Source organism: Pygocentrus nattereri, chromosome 24 (genome assembly GCF_015220715.1).
Source record: "Pygocentrus nattereri isolate fPygNat1 chromosome 24, fPygNat1.pri, whole genome shotgun sequence".
Classification (NCBI taxonomy): Eukaryota; Metazoa; Chordata; class Actinopteri; order Characiformes; family Serrasalmidae; genus Pygocentrus; species Pygocentrus nattereri.
Window position 1 is genome coordinate 4,475,226 of NC_051234.1, and position 18,088 is coordinate 4,493,313.

General features: G+C 43.2%; 1 protein-coding gene across 11 annotated transcripts in view; it reads right to left on the reverse strand.

Moving 5' to 3' along the window:
- Positions 1–18,088, reverse strand: part of syngap1b (synaptic Ras GTPase activating protein 1b) — a 183,262-nt gene that overhangs the window by 63,229 nt on the left and 101,945 nt on the right. Inside the window, exon 1 of one of the 11 annotated variants that reach the window (XM_037534105.1) lies at positions 15,080–16,187. The exons of 9 other annotated variants lie outside the window; for them this stretch is intronic. The gene's annotated coding sequence lies outside the window, so the exon portion shown is untranslated. Of the gene's footprint in view, positions 1–15,075; positions 16,188–18,088 lie in introns of those variants that run through there. One more of the 11 variants, XM_017708755.2, reaches the window with a different exon arrangement.

Sequence of the window (18,088 nt, forward strand, 5' to 3'; positions counted from 1 at the left end):
ATATATAACACTTTGTAAAAGCACCAAACCTATCAGATAAAGAGCTCATCTTTGAGAGAGAGAAAATTAAGCTCCACAAACATTAAAAATCCACAAGCGTTTCTTCTGTCCAACTCAACACTATGGTTCCTACAGTATGTGAAGCTGATAAGAAGCCCTTACTAATCAAACGAACTACACAAACACAAATAGAATTGGCTAATCAAACAGAGAGGTTGCTGGAGTTTACAGAACAATGGACTGACCACCCAAGAGCCCAGACCTCAACATCACTGAATGTGTTTAGGAACACTTAGGAGGAGAGGAAACATATCCCTCCAAATTTTGATGAAAAACCTGAAAGCAACTCTCCTGAAAAGAATGGAAGCTGTAACAAAGGCAAAGAGTGAACAGACTAAATACGGGCTTTTCATACTATGTTTAGTAGGGGTGCCATTTAAAATATTAATTTATCTCGATAAGGGGTCATGAGACACGCCGTGAATCGAATATAGCTACATTTCATTTTGTAAAATATATAACGACGCCAATGTGTTTGACAGATCTGTTCGACACAATCCATGATACTGATACAAATTAAAGCATGAACAGAAAACTGTGCAGCTCTCTCAAAAAAACTGGCTTGGTTAGGCTACTTTGAGCTAAGCTGAAGTTAGCTTCATATTAGGCAGCTTGGAAATTTCTGCACCACCTTAAACGGTGTAACAGTTACACTATGGTGTCTAAGGAAAATGTGAATGTCGACCTCGGATGGTTAACTAACCATGCTGTTTTAAATGAGGGTGGCACAGTGTCGCCTCACACCAAGAACGGCTGGGGTTCGATTCCCCGGCCGGGCAACCAGGGTCCTTTCTGTTTAGGCCTTGCATGATCACCTTGTGTCCGCGTGGGTTTCCTTGGACAGTCCAAAGACATGCAAATTGGAGTTGCTAAATTGCCCCTAGCTGTGAATGTGGCTGTATATGTCTGTGTGTGTATCTGTCCTGTGATGGACTGGTGACCTGTCCAAGGTGTTTCCTTGCCTTCCACCCAATGACCGTTGGGACAGGGTCCAGTACCCCCCTGCAACCCAGCTTAACCAGGTGTGTGCGTTTTTGGGAACACTTCGGTTTCTCAGTCAAAAAGCAACAATGACAGGCAAAGAGTGGTTGACTGATTGGTGATGGGGGCTGCCGCTGTACAAGTACTAGTACTAACGCCTCAACTACGCTAACTCATTTGCAAAGACCTCACCCAAACGTCTCAGTTACCAGAGTGAAGGGAAAATACGGGAAACATCAGCTCCTCACTTCAAGCAGCTAAAAAGTGCCGATTCTGAATGGGCAAAACAAATAACTCAGCAGGGATGTTTATAGCTTCTGATAACCACTCGCTTGTAGAGTGCTGGATTCTGCAGTTTGCTGGGAGTAATTTAGCCATGTTAGGAATTCCCCTCTCACTCCTTTCAGCCAGAACAGCCAGACTTCATATACAAACACAAGATCTGACTGTAAAAAACTTGTAAACTCATTTCACTTAATAATGAGATGTAGCCTTATGGTCCACAAATTGTTTGTCTACTTTTATTATTATGAGCCCTGCATTTGTAACATGTAAACACGTTACAAACTCATAAACACGCTGCAAAATAAGCAACCACTTTCATCATAACTACATCTGACCTTCATTTTACAAAAGTGCTACAAATTCAGAAAACACGTTCAACTTCAGAAACACTGCGAGGCCAGTCACAGACTGTGGAAGGGGATGGAATAGACTCACATTCCAGTTAGTCTGTGGTTAACTTGTCTGGCTAGTTAGCTATCTGACTACCTGATTATGTCATAGCTATACTACACTAGTTTTTAATCATATCTTTTATTGCTATCTAGTTTACAGACAGCTAATTCCCAATACTTCTCAGTGGCGTTAGTTAGCTGTTCAAACAGAAGTTAATTTACTTTTACCAGTAAATGTTTATGCTGCATGGAATTGAAAAGGTAGAACGGCTGATTCCCCTTTATGCATCCTCTGGAAACATTTCAGTTGTGTTATGATTGACAGCGTTACTGAAGCTGAATTTCTGTAGGTCTAATTTGGTCATTTTGATAAAGTGTTTTCTGTGCTTGCAGATTTTTTGTTGTTGTTTTACAGTGCATTGGGTTGTTAGACCCTCAGCAAGCACCACTGGCTTTTTTAGGAAAAAAAATGGAATTGCCAAAAAAATGAAATAATAAATGTGAAACTTATGTTAGCATTGCTTTTCTGATTCTGTAACCAAAAATATGAATCACAAAAAAAATACATATCATACTGTGAAATTTGTATATTGTTACACCCCTAATATTTATTTAGATATACTGTATATCTCACTGATGTCAGAACAAAACCTTTTATCTCTATTTTTGGGATTTTCAGTTTTTGACATAATGTGAAAATGCATGTTGCCTTTTATATTGTGTGTATATTTCTTGATAAACGAACCATAAGAAACAGTCCAAAATGATGTGATAAGATGTCTGGTTCCATTGACTTACATTAAAGCTAAAGTATGTTTTTTTTCCCCTGTAAAGTTCCTATTTTGGAGATATGAGGTTTTGATCTGACATACACACACACACACACACATATATATATATATATATATATATGTATAGCGTTTTGTTCCTGACACTGAAAAATTTATAACTTGCACTTAATGGCCACTTTGAGTGCAGATTAATTAAATTAATTGTCTCTGATGTTTGCACATTGCTGTATATCATTCATATCACTGAATAACATTCAGTATTATAGTTTATTATGATTCTGACCTCTGTGATTACATAATGAGAAACAGTAATTAATGCATTTCACATAGCCAAACATAAGATCAATTATTATCACTTCTAATGGTAAAATTAGAGCAAATGAGCCCTCAACCAAACTGAATCTCTCGATTGAGCCGTAAAGATGCTGGATTGATAGCAAAGATGGTGGGGATCAAAACCCATCTGCACAGCACACAGACAGTGAATCCATTTTTGTGGCATAGCATCACTGCTGCTCCCTCCAAATTGGGTGTTAAAGTGGGCTTCAGCAAGCTCAGTCCTCAGGCTTAGCTGATTGATGACCTGCTTAGATGAGCTTATGACACAGTGTGGCCGCATTGGAAGCTCGCTCTCAGTGCCACCTGAGAGCAGTGGCCTAAACCTTTATGGCCAGAATGATGGCACTGGCCTCGATGAACAGCAGACTAGACAAACCGCGGTCTCTGAGAGTGGTGACTCAAAGCCAGCTGTGCTTGACCCGACAAAGACTGCACAATATTAATATTGTTCCTTAATCGTTATTACAGCATTGGCCTTTGCAAACCTGAATTCTTAGCAGTGTATAATATGCAAATGAAGTTCTACCCAATCACTGAATGTTTAATTGTATGCTGTGAGCACGCTGACCAAACACAGATGTTCTTTGGGTGTTTGGACGAATCATTCGCATGATCCAATAAACAAAGAATTTTGGCAAAATACTGCAGGCCACTCCATGTTTCTATAGATTCAAATGTATAACCTTTAAATGTAGAGTGATGATTCACTGCATGGGAAACGTTTGGGTACATTTTTGATGTATTTTTAGCATTTCAAATATGGCAATGTTTATCACAGTATTTGAATACTTGATTCTTTGCCAAACCTTTTCCGAGGACTACTTATGACTGGGACCCAACAAGACTACTTATGACTGAGATCCAACAAGACTACATGACTGAGATCCAACAAGACTACTTATAACTGAGATCCAACAGGACTATTTATGACAGAGATCCAACAGGACTTTTTATGACTGAAATCTAAGACTACTTATAACTGAGATCCAACAAGACTACATATGACTGAGCTCCAACAGAACTATTTATGACTGAAATCCAAGACTACTTATGACTGAGATCCAACAAGACTACTTATAACTGAGATCCAACAAGACTACATATGACTGAGATCCAACAGGACTATTTATGACTGAGATCCAACAGGACTACTTATGACTGAGATCCAACAGGACTACTTATGCCTGAGATCCAACAGGACTACTTATGACTGAGATCCAACAAGACTACGTATGACTGAGATCCAACAGGACTACTTATGACTGAGATCCAACAAGACTACGTATGACTGAGATCCAACAGGACTACTTATGACTGAGATCCAACAAGACTACGTATGACTGAGATCCAACAGGACTACTTATGACTGAGATCCAACAAGACTACGTATGACTGAGATCCAACAGGACTACTTATGACTGAGATCCAACAAGACTACGTATGACTGAGATCCAACAGGACTACTTATGGCTGAGATCCAACGAGACTTCATATGACTGAGATCCAACAGGACTACTTATGACTGAGATCCAACAGGACTACTTATGCCTGAGATCCAACAGGACTACTTATGACTGAGATCCAACAAGACTACGTATGACTGAGATCCAACAGGACTACTTATGACTGAGATCCAACAAGACTACGTATGACTGAGATCCAACAGGACTACTTATGCCTGAGATCCAACAGGACTACTTATGACTGAGATCCAACAAGACTACGTATGACTGAGATCCAACAGGACTACTTATGACTGAGATCCAACAAGACTACGTATGACTGAGATCCAACAGGACTACTTATGACTGAGATCCAACAAGACTACGTATGACTGAGATCCAACAGTACTACCTATGACTGAGATCCAACAGTACTACCTATGGCTGAGATCCAACAGGACTACGTATGACTGAGATCCAACAGGACTATGTATGACTGAGATCCAACAGTACTACCTATGGCTGAGATCCAACAGGACTACGTATGGCTGAGATCCAACAGGACTACGTATGACTGAGATCCAACAGGACTATGTATGACTGAGATTTTATGAATGCTTTTGTTTAAAGAGTTAATTTAGAATAAACGTGGTATTGGAATAGCTGGATTTTTCATTCAACTTGAGGACCATTCTTGAATTGTACTCATGAGGGCGCAAGTGCGCAACTTGTTCAGGTACCCCTACTTAGAGATGCACAACTATGGGTTTTCAAAAAAATTCACCCAGACTCTCAATTCCTGCTGCATGGAGCTGAATCCTTGCCTTAATTTGAACTAGTAGCAGCAGAGCTGTTGATAAAAAAGATACAGCAGAGATTAAACCACCAAAACATGGTTTACAGTACTATCACAACTAGGACATTAGCTATGACATAATGCTAAGGTTGGCTAGAACTGACTGTTTTAAACATCATGTTGCTTCTGCTGAATGTAGCCTTAAGCCAGGAGCGTCCAGTCTTATCTGTAGAGGGACGATGTGATTTAAGGCAGGCATGTCCAATCTTATTTGCAAATGGCTGGTATGGCTGCAGGTTTTCACTCCAAACAAGATGAAGCACACCTAATTCTGCTTGTTAAATCAGTCGGCCTTAGTCTTCAATTATACCATCAGGTGACCTCCTGCTTTGTTGGAGTGAAAACCTGTAGCCACACCAGCCCTTTGCGAATAAGATTGGACATGCCTGCCTTAAGTTATAGACTAACAAAATGTTCATTAGCTGAAGGTTAGCCTAAAAACTTTGACTTTATGTTGACTGTTGATTAAACTATGCTTAAGAACCATATATGGCTATATATAATTGCTAACTTGGGCTAATAATACACTATGTTTCCAAAAGTTTTCACTAACCCATCTAAATCATTGAATTCAGGTGTTCCAATCCCTTCCATGACCACAGGTGTATAAAGCCGAGCCCCTAGGCCTGCAGACTGCTTCTACAGACATTAGTGAAAGAATGGGTCGCTCTCAGGAGCTCAGTGAATTCCAGCGTGGTACCGTGATCGGACGCCACCTGTGCAGCAAGTCCAGTCGTGAAATTTCCTCACTACTAAATATTGCACAGTCAACTGTCAGTGGGATTATAACAAAGTGGAAGCAATTGGTGTTCTCTGGAGTGACCAATCACAGTTCTCTATCTGGCAATCCGATGGACGAGTCTGGGTTGGGCAGTTGCCAGGAGAACATTACTTGTCTGACTGCATTGTGCCAAGTGTAAAGTTTGGTGAAGGGGGGATTATGGTGTGGGGTTGTTTTCAGGAGTTGGGCTCGGCCCCTTAGTTCCAGTGAAAGGAACTCTTAAAGCTTCAGCACCAAGAGATTTTGGACAATTTCATGCTCCAAACTTTGTGGGAACAGTTTGGGGACGGACCCTTCCTGCTCCAACATGACTGCACACCAGTGCACAAAGCAGGTCCATAAAGATACGGATGAGCCAGTTTGGTGTGGAAGAACTTGACTGGCCTGCACAGAGTCCTGACCTCAAACTGATAGAACACCTTTGGGATGAATTAGAGCAGAGACTGTGAGCCAGGCCTTCTCATCCAACATCAGTGTCTGACCTCACAAATTCTGACCTCAAAAATTCCCATAAACACACTCCTAAACCTTGTGGAAAGCCTTCCCAGAATAGTTGAAGCTGTTATAGCTGCAAAGGGTGGGCCGACATCATATTAAACCCTATGGATTAAGAATGGGATCTCACTCAATTTCATATGCGTGTGAAGACAGACGAGTGAATACTTTTGGCAATGTAGTGTATGTGGTAAATGGACGCAAGTGAACTGTATTATGTTACTGTCATATATTTTGTTAGGCTGCATTTTTTATTCAATAAAGCCTAAGGCCTTGTTTACATAAAGGACATAAAGCTCAGCTCTGTGTTGTTTTGATAGGAATTGTTTGTGATTTTAGGTTTTGCTTTGCTTTGGTTAATGATTTAATACCAGTTAGCGGTAGGTTATCAGTCAAAAGATTTTCCAAAATTCCCATGACCATTTCTCAAGAAGAGCTTGCTGGAGTTCACATTTTGCATCAGCATTCCACACACTGCCTAGACAGAGCTGGTAATCATCAACAATCCTGGATGCCCTTGAAGGCACTCGCACTTAGTACTGCCTAGCGCTGTAGGTGTAAACCCTGCAGATTGGTTTCAACTTATAGATTCCACTTTCCAATATGATGCTTATGAATGGATCCAAAAGAATGTCTCACTGGACAGAACAGACTTGTATAAAGTGTGCCAAATTAGGGTGGGTACTGCTATCTAGCTCACACTCATCATGCTGATCATGTCTCCAACCATGGCAAATGTGTAGGAAAGGTTAAGCCGTGTGCAAAAGCAACAGATCAGAGGTTTTCAAATTCAGACCTGGAATCTAATTGATGATTTAAAACAGGGGTGTCCAATCTTATAGGCAAAGGGCCGGTGCAGATGCAAATCATTTTTATTCCAACAAGGCAGGAGCTTAAACGATCAGTCCTCTGAACACTGAACGTGGAACAAGTGGAATACAAATGGAAAACTCTGGATTTTACTTAAAACAAGTAAAAATGTACTGAAATAAGTGGAATGATCTTATAACACTCTTACAACAATCACAAAAAGAAATATTTCATATATCAGTTATATTTAATATATCTTCACTAGCCAATATATAATTTTGTGTGGTTGGATGGTGTAGTGGTTAACACCTTTGCATTGTAGACTGGGGTTCAATCCCCGACCAGGGCAAGCACCCTACACTATACCAATAAGGGTCCTAACACCACCTTGGCCTACCTGTGTAAAATGATCAAATTGTAAGTCGCTCTGGATAAGAGCGTCAGCCAAATGCCATAAATGTAAATGTAAACTTTGTGCAGTGCAGCAGTGATTATATATGTAGCAACTACCTGGGGATCTATAGGTCTAAGTAGGTACTTCACCAGCATTAACTGAACTACAGCAACAGAAATGAACACACAGATAAATCAATGTTCAATGCAAAGGTGCAAAGCATGGGTACAAAAACGTGAACGATCACATCATGATTAACTGTAGTATCAGAACTGTTATACTGGCAATTGGGCATCTTAAAGTCAAGCGCTTAACATTTTTCTCCAACAGCCATTAGTTTGTATTTATTGTCGGGTTAGGCTACACAAGCATAAAAGAAGCCACACCCTTTTAATGCTACCTCACTTTAGACCATTGAATTGCAGGTAATGGACACTTAAGTGTCCAGTATGCCTTCCTTCATCCATGGTCAGTGTCTCAACAGCATACGTGTTTGTACCAGTTGCATTCGAATTCAAGTCGAATACTTTTACATTGATCCAGAGCAATTTAGCGCAACAGAGCTCTCAGAAGGATCAAGCAGCTTTATCGGCAGGAAATCCAATCCATTGTATAATAAAATGAAAAGCTCATTATAACCAATAGTAATGATGACATTGTGCCATTGGTCATTAATGTAACTGACTTTGATAAATATGTTGCAAAGTCAAATGACTGCAGTTGATTTTCTTCCTGCCTGTGTCTAATCTGTTGCATCTCTTTTGATTAATGCGATCCTTCATCACTAATGACGCTGGCTCTGAACTTGGTAGCAAGTGGGTCACATACTGCAACCCATTCAGATATAAACATGAGGAAAATTAGGTGATGTTTTTAAGACAGGCATAGCACTCGTCCACGCAGAATTCTAAATTCTAGATACACTACATGGCCAAAAGTATGTGGACACCTGACCATGACATCTATATGAGCTTGTTGTACGTCCCATTCCAATCCATGGGCATTTATAGGGAACTGGCCCTCCCTTTGCAGGTGCAGCAGTCTCTGCTCTTCTAAGAAGGCTTTCCACAAGATTTTGGAGTGTGCCTGTAGGAATTAGTGTTAATAGTCAAAAGATCAGGCACGGAAGTTGGACAATCAGCACAGTCAGCGTTCCAATTCATCCCAAAGGTGTGGTTTGAGGTCAGGGCTCTCTGTAGGTCACCACTCTAGCTATTTTTTGGCATTGCGCAGTGATTTTAGGCGTGTGTGCAGCTGCTCAGCCATTGACACCCATTTAATGAAGTTCCCAATGCACAGTCCTTGTGCTTATGTAGCTTCCAAAGGCACTCTGTAGTGAGTGATGCAACAAAGTATAGGCAATATGTGCTTCAGCATTTGGAACCACTGCTCTGTAAGTCTGTGTGATCCACCCCTTTGTTGCTGAGCTTTCACAGGTCCTAGACACTTCCATTACACAATGATAGCACTTATAGTTGACTAGGGCAGATCTAGCAGGGCAGAATTTTCATGAACATGAACTTGTGGCAAAGGTGGTATTCTATCATAGTGCCACCTTTAAAGCCGCTGAGCTCTTCGGCATGACCCACTCTACTGCCAATGTTCGTCTACGGACACTGAATGGTAATGTGCTTCATTTTATACACCTGTTAGCAATGGGTGAGGCAGAAACCCCTAAACTCTATGGGGTGCCCATACAGTGTCTATTCCAAGAGTGATGTTAATACAAAAGATACAGACATGGCAGGAACACCTGGTAAGGCTCAACTGCAGCTTTTTTTCTTCTTACAGAACTGTCAAGCTCAAAAGGTCTCGTCCGCATAATAAGCCACTGTTTAATAATCCTTTTAATTATGCCAAAAACAGCACCAGTAAAATGAGCTCATCGCGTCCATTTATTTCAATTTCTCACTCAGTCCCTTTTGATATCAATCCAGGCTCTTTATTTGGTTGCCATGGCAACATTTCCTGGTACCTTACATTTGACTTACGGAGACACATAATAGAAGGCAGGAGTGAAGGCGGATAGGATGACAGGCGAACCTTTTACAGTCCAGCCCGACGGCCAACGCAAAGCGGCGAGGCTAAAGGCAGGTAGCACGACTCCATGACTGTGTTGTCGGGTATGTCAGTACATTAGAGCCACATCATTGCCATTATCTTTGAGTGCTGTGGGAAGTGGCACCATGCAGTTCTAACATCGCCCAAGATGATTATCAAATAAGCCATGTCACATGCTCTGCAGAGGCAATGACATATCCATTTCATTGGCACAAAGGACATAACGGGATAGCGCTCCGAACAATGTTTGAGGAAAGATGAAGCTGCTGATAGTCTTGTAGTGTTTAATACGCCACAATGGTAGGTGCTTGCTGCGAGAGAGTGTGTGCGCATGTGAGGATGAGAGTGGGAGGGAGTGTGTGTGTGTGTGTGTGTGTGTGTGTGTGCTTTTTCATTCTCAATGTAAATCTGATGTCAAGCTGCAAGCTGAAGCTCAAGTGTGTGGGTGGAAACGGCTCCCAGCTTACTCCCTTTGAGAGAGAGCGGGCAGGCGAAAGGGAGAGAGTGAACCATAAAAGAAGACAGACACAGAAAGATGGAGTGCTCTTGCATGGCTGGAAGAGATTACATTACACGTACTGTGTTTTTAAAAGGAATGGGCAGAATATTGGGGTTAAGCTCATCTACCGCTCTTCAATTAGGACACATCAGGAAAAAAATACACTGTACAGAGCCATGAGAATGGCATGAACTTTGAATAGAGTCCATTTACACTTAGTTTAGCATGAGATGCATCCAAGATTTTCCACACAAATTCAATTTTCAATCAGTAAACAAATGCAAATTCACTAGCAGTGAACCTGTCCACCAGCAGCAATTTCTCTTAAATGCTTCCACCTACTGTTATTGTAAGGGATTTTTCTCTGGATGGTACTACTAACAGTAATCCACACCTCCATTTTAGCATGACTGCACAAAAAAAAGCCATCTTGGCAACTGAGTCTAGTCAATATGTTGTATGTTTCTCGTTTTGAGATTGAAATAATGAACATGTTAAGGTTCTATTTAACCTATTTCTAGATGTTTTGACTTGATTCATGTCATTTTATCCAGTGAAATGGTCTCACTCTTCTGGCTTTATCGTTTAGCTTGTGTCAACAAAAAGGTTTAAAATTTGCCACCAGAATAAAATGACTTAAAGCATGTAAATATATCTAGAAATACATTTAATCATTATAATATTCTCACTGAAATCTCAAATGAGAAATATTAGATACATCAACTAGAATTACGGTGATTTAATCTGCCAAGCTATTACTTTTGACAGCTATTATATACAGTATAGTGCACATTGTTTGTAAAAATTGCTTGTAAAACACCATTTAACATTAATATATAATAATAAATATGAATAAATATTGAATAATAGATTCAAATTAATACAACAAAAAAATTTGTTTTCAAACATACAGTTGATATCTTATGGGCTAGTTAGAAGGACGCAGACCATATTTATCAAATTTATCAGATCAGTGACATTTAAAGATAAAAAATCTGTGTTCGATTGGCTAAAACATTTGAAAGATTTGCAAGGCTGTGTATTAGTTAATATGTAAAGTACAGAGTGCGGTGGGATGGCAAAAGTTTTACTGTAATTAAGAAAGGGTGAACAGCTCATTAGCAATAGGACTAGTACTGTAACAAACCCAGGCCTATTACAAACTTGTGCACATAGCAGAGCTTTCTGTTCTAATGTTAGGTCCCCTAACATGAATTTTACAGAATATCTAAATTTAATATATTGCAGGAGTAATAAACGTTCTGATCTGATGACTGCAGGAGAAGAACATAATCATCATCATCATCGTTGTTAACCGCTTAATCCAGATAGGGTCACGATAGCAGTTGGGAGAGCAGAGAATCCAAGATGACACCGTCCCCCGCAAATTCCTCCAGCTAATTCCCAGGGACCCCAAGCCGCTCCCAGGCCAGGGAAATATAATCCCTTAGAGATGTAATCGCTCCAGCAGGTCCTAGGACGACCCCAGGGTCTTATCCCGGTAGGTCGTGCCTGGTACACCCCCACCGGGAGGCGTCCAGGGGGCAACCGAATCAGATGCCTGAACCACCTCAGCTGGCTTCTCTCAATGCGGAGGAGTAGCAGCTCGACTCCAAGCTCCTCCCGGATGGCTGAGCTCCTCACCCTATCAAATAGAGTGTAGCCCGCCACCCTGCAAAGAAAGCTCATTTCCACCGTTTCTGTTCGTGATCTCATTCTTTCGGTCATTACCCACAGCTCATGACCACAGGTGTGGGTCGGGATGTAGACCGACCGGTAAACAGAGAGCTTGCCTTATGGCTCAGCTCCATCTTCACCACTACAGTCCGGTACAGTGACCGCATTACTGCAGCCGATCTCACAATCCCTCTTCCCATCACTCGTGAACAAGAACCCGAAATGCTTAAACTCCTCCACCTGGGGCAAGTGCTTTCCCCTTACCTGGAGTGGGCATGCCATCCTTTTCCAGGCTAAGACCATGGACTCAGATTTGCAGGTGCTGATCCACATACCCACCACTTCACACTCAGCTGCAAACTGCTCCAGTGAGCACTGGAGGCATCCATGTGATTCAGCCAAAAGAACAACATCGTCTGCAAATAGCAGAGATGCCACTCTCCGGCCTCCACACATAATGCCCTCCTGACCTTGGCTACACCTTGACACCCTGTCCATGAATACCACGAACAGGAGTGGAGACAGGCACAACCCTGCCAGGGCACATCCCTGCCGGCGCCCAAAGCTAACACTGAAAGGGTTCGACTTAATGCTGAATATACGAACACAGCTCTCACTCTGGGAGTACAGAGATCGAATGACCCGGAGTAGTAGCCCCAGTACCCCATACTCCCAGAGGACCTCCCAATAGATATCTCGGAGAATCTGGTCATAAGCCTTCTCCAAATCTACAAAACACACGTAGACTGGATTGGCAAACTCCCATGCTCCCTCAACAATCTGTGAGAGGGTGAAAAGCTGGTCCATTGTTCCATGGCCAGGATGGAATCCGCATTGTTCCTCCTCAATCTGAGTTCAACTATCGGTCGGAGTCTCCTTTCCAGCACCTTGGCATTGACTTTCCCAGGGAGGCTGAGCAGTGTGATACCCTGATAGTTGGCACACACCCTCCGGACCCCTTTTTTAAAAATGGGGACCACCACCCTGGTCTGCCAGTCTAAGGGTACTGTTCCTGAGGTCCATGCAATATTGCAGAGGTGCGTCAGCCACGACAGCTCCACAATATCCAGAGCCTTAAGCATCTCCGGATGAATCTCATCCACCCCCGGTGCCTTGCCACTGAAGAGCTTGCCAACTACCTCAGTGACCTCCACCAGGGAAATGGAGCTTGACCCGCCAGAGGCCTCCGGCCCTGACTCCTGTGAGGGAGGCATGTTTCCCGGATTAAGGAGTTCTTCCAAGTGCTCATTCTACCGACCGACAATATCCTCATTTGCAGTCAGAGTTTCTCCACCCTTGCCGAATACAACTTGGGCGCAGCCACCCCAACCACTCCAGAGTCGTCGGACAGTTGTCCAGAACCTCCTTAAGCCGACCAAAAGTCTTTTTTCATTTCATTCACTTTTTTCATCACATGCTTTGCCAAACTCCTCCCACGCCCTGGATTTTGCTTCTGCCACCGTTGCGGCTGCCAACTTTTTCACCTGTTGGTACCTCTCTGCTGAGAAGGGAGTCCTTCGGGCCATCCAGTCCCTAAAGGCCTCTTTCTTCAGCTTGACAGCCTCCCTCTCCACTGGTGTCCATCAGGAGGTTCTTGGGTTACTGCCCCAACAGGCACCCACAAGCTTTTTGCCACAGCTATGCCCGGCAGTTTCCACAGTGAAGGTTTTGAACAGGGTCCATTCAGACTCCATGTCCCCTACCTCCTCCGGGACATGAGAAAAGCTCTCTCGGAGATGGGAGTTGAAATCATTGTGAACAGGGGCCTCCGACAGTCGTTCCCAGCACACCCTCACTATTTGCTTGGGCCTACCGTGTCTGACCATCACTTTTCTTGGTCATCTGATTCAACTCACCACCAGATGGTGATCAGTTGACAGCTCAGCATCTCTCTTTACCCGAGTGTCCAGAACATATGGACCCAAGTCAGGTGAAACGACAACAAAGTCAATCATTGACCTCTGACCCAAGGAGCTCTGGTACCATGTACACTTATGAACATCCTTGTGTTCGAACTTGGTGTTCATTAGCACACACAACAGTCAGAGTTTTCCTCTCTGCAATTTTAATTTGCATTGAGGTGATCCTCTCATCCACCAGTACAAACTCCAACTGCACAGCCACCAGCCGGGGACTCGTGAGTATCCCCACTCCCGCCCGGCGCCTCTCACCCTGTGCAACCCCTGAGTAGGAGAAGGACCAACCCCTATCAAGGAGTTTGGTTCCAGAGCTGACACTGTGGGTGGAGGTGCGCCCAACTATATCTAGTTGGTACCTCTCAACCTCCCACACAAGCTCTGGCTCCTTCCCCCCCAGTGAGGTTACATTCCATGTGCCAAGAGTCAGTTTCTGCCGCGAGGGCCTAGGCCGCCAAGGGCCCCCTGCCATCTTCCACTGCCTGTGCAGCACTGCACCGCTAGCCCGTGCTTGACCTTGCGGGTGCCGCTTGCCGGGGGAGACTACCCCCAGGCCTGGCTCCAGGGGTAGGTCCCGGTGACCGTTTTTCATGGTGGGTTTTTGGATCGTGTTAGTCTTGGCCTTCACTCCAGACCTGTTCGCCCTGGGAGACCCTACCAGTAGCGTATTGCTCCCGACGACTTAGCTCTGAAGATCCCTAGACCACACAATGATTCTGTAATGACTAAGAAAGCATCAATAAAAAATTATGAATAAACTAATAAAAAAATAAACATCAAGAATGCTTCCTTTTCAAAAGTGAGGATGAAATCTCAGATCAGAAAACCTAAAGGAAACGACCAGAAATTATGAATATTATGAAATTATTTAATAATTATGAAATTATTACCCTAATCCTACACCCTTCACCCCCTCAGAGATACAATATATTTTTTCTATACATAGATATTTTAAATTCTGCATGTTTTAAGTGTTTTAGTTAAATAAAAAAAATGTTTTGTATTTTTAAAAGCTATGTAACCACATTTGAAATCTATGTTTTTGAAGCTGTTTTGCCTTCCAAGAGAAAAAGTTTGGGCGCCCCTGGTTTGGCATGTACCCATGCTAGAAAAACAAAGTGGGTTCCAATTTCTGTCAGAGAAGAGACGTAGGAGAAGTAGTTCTCTTAAAGCAAAAAGAGCTATGTTGGAGCCATGTTAATAATCATTGAAAAATTCTGCATTAGAAAACTGCATTGACAGACTTACAACGGCACAGTGACAAATAGGCACATTAATGAGGCACTGGATTCCTACCTACAGGAGAAATGGTGCTGATGTGATATGATTCTTCAGTCTTTGCAAATTATTCCTTCAGTCGTCCTCGGCTGCTGCCCACTGGACGGATGAGTGGCTATGAGTGCCCATGAGAGACACGCAGGAGCGCTCCTTTCTCAGTCTTTACTCCAGGTGACTTGATGTCTTGATTTCTGAGGAGCTTTTTATTCTGGTTACATTCCCACAGTGTGCTTGTGTGTATGATACAAGCATCTAACATGGTTGAATGAGATCATGGACCACTGCAAGTGTATACAATGAATAATGAAGTACTGAAGCCATAGATACTGAAGAGACACTAAATAAATGCTTAATTATTTTCAGTTGTGAGCCATTAAGCAGTCCTGAAGCAGCACTACCTTAATATAACTACAGGTCAGGTACTTAACAGTCTGTAAGAAAGAATAATTAAGCAAGTTAAAGAAAGCAGCGAAACCTGCTGATGAACCTGAGACTAAACTCTTAAGAAACACAATGTTTACAGCAATTACATAAGGTTTATAATAGGGCACTACATTTTAGTAAGGCTAAGATTGACGTATTGTAACACGACGACTAGGAAGAGTTTGCTAAGCTTTCTACTGTAACTATGTTCGAGTATAAAAGAAGCCCGGCTGTAGTTATATTTGAGTACTGTGCACTCATATGGAGTGAACCTGGATGACCTGGCAGAAGGGGGCGTGGCTCATCGCTCAGCCCCACCCTCCAGCCCCGCCTCCTCCTGGGCATGTGGCCCCGTCCAGCTGTGGCGGCCCCGAGCCCTCTCAGCCTCCGCCGTCCCGCTGCCCTGCGCCCGGCGCTGAAATCCGCTCATGGCTCAGAGCCGGAGATATGAGGGAGAAGAGCGTAATGAAAATTTAATTTGTCTGAATAAAAATAAATTTGGCCGCGGTAAACGTGCCAGTGGAACAGGTCAGCTTTAGAGTGCGCAGACTAAGCGGAGACGATGCGAGCAGACAGGAAAGTCGAGCATGACGGTGGAAAGAAAGGAAGAAAAGAAGACAGAGAGACAGAAAAGGAAGGAGAGATAAAGTGAGATAAGGAGAGATAAAGGCAAAAAGAGAAAAATAAGGTGAGAGGGAGAGAGGATGTAGGGAAAATGGAGAAAGAAATAGAGAGAAAAGAAAAGAGACGGCAGATGAAGACAGAAAGATAGAAAAGGAAAGAAAAAGAAGTAAGAGAAAAGTAATGCAGATAGTAGGAAAGAAAGAGAGAAAAAGATCGGATAGATAAGGAGAGACAGAAAGAGCCGAACAAAGTAGGTAAGTGAGAGAGATAACAGAAGGAAAGAGAGAGATACAAAGAGACAGAGACGGAAAAAGAAAGGAGGGAAAAGAAAAAGAGAAAGAGAAGACGAGAGGAAGGTACCGATAAAGTGGGAGAGAGTTAGAAAGACAGAAAGAAAAAAGAGAGAGGGGGAAAGAAGGATAAGGAGAGACAGAAAGACAGAAAAGACAGAGATCACACAGGGAAAGGGAGATATAGAAGAGAGAATGAAAGAAAGAGAGATAACAGAAAAAGAAGAGATAAGCAGATATAAAGAGAGGAATAAAAAAGGGCGAGAGAGATAGAAAGAGAGCTAGGGAGAGGGAGAGTGAGCGTTGCTGTACTGTAATTACAGCATGAAGGCGGAATCTTCAGCTCCAGTACGCGTCCAAGCTCGGGCTTCTTTTAGCTTTCTCTCAGAGGAAAGCTCACGCCGGTCACTCCGGTTCTTCCTGCACCAGACGGGATGCACACATCAGATGGACGAAGATCCGCGGGAAACCGTCCACATGCTCTGCAAGTGGCTAGATGCATGCGGCGAGAACTTAGCGAGGGTGGCAGTGGAGGACGAGCTCACAAATGTGTAACTCCCGTCAGGCGCGGTCAGGAACGATCAGGAAACGGCCAGGAATGGCTTTCTAGGCTTGGCTGGCTGAGGTGCGGTTTGAAACGAGCATCGCTGGTCCTTTCAGCTCCTGTTATTGCCTCTGACTCTCTCAGTCTCCCTGACAGTGTGGCAAGAGAGGAGAGAGATAGCGAGAGAGAGAGAGAGAGAGAGAGAGAGAGGGGGCAGAGCAGCAGACAGGGGGAGGTGGGTGGGGTACAGATGGATGGAGAGTGATGGAGAGTACTTTAGATGAAGCCTGGGGTGACTCTCTCTCTTTCTCTTTCTCTCTCTCTCTCTCCCTCTCTCTCTCTCTCTCGCTCACTCTCAGAGACTCAGAGACTCGCTCACACAAATACACACCCTCTTTCCACACAATGCACGCTAACGCTCACAGGCATTAGCAGGAGAGGTTCACAGAGGCAGGTTATGTGTGGGAGGAATCGGCGTAACAGTACAACGCACACACATACACACGCCAAGCACTCCGCCCGCTCTTCAAATGACCATGAAGATGCGGCTCTCCACAATAGCTTCGGTTATTTCTGTCGTAGCCTCTTCCTTATTGTCATTCTCACACAAAACTGCCTTTATAAAAACGGTATGGAGTGGTCGGCCGAAGTGCGGGACGCTTTAACGAACACATTTATTTATTTATTTGCGTAATGCAGACTTTAATGGCTCAGCCGCTCATTTAATCAAGTACAATTCAAAGCAAAAGTGCTCATGTTTAAGGGACCAGCGTGCCCAGAGAGAGAGAGAGAGAGAGAGAGAGAGAGAGAGAGAGAGAGAGAGAGAGAGAGACGGGCGTCTCCATGGCAACCGCAAGCTATGCCCACATGGAGGAAGCAGCGGTGGCCGCGGAGAGCAGCAGCCAGCCTCCGGCTTTTGGACGCATTCTGAGATTCCTGTGCTGAAATGTTTTTAGTGAAGTTGCAAAAGTCCACAAAGCCGAGTATCAGAACAATACTAGTACACTGGATGCGCAAATTCCTTGAAGATGCACTGCTATAAACCCCTAACAAGCTACATTACTTTGAAAGGTATATCAATTTAAAATTCATCACTAAAATACTCAGCATGTATTACGCAAACAGCCACTAAAAAGACCCAATAAATATG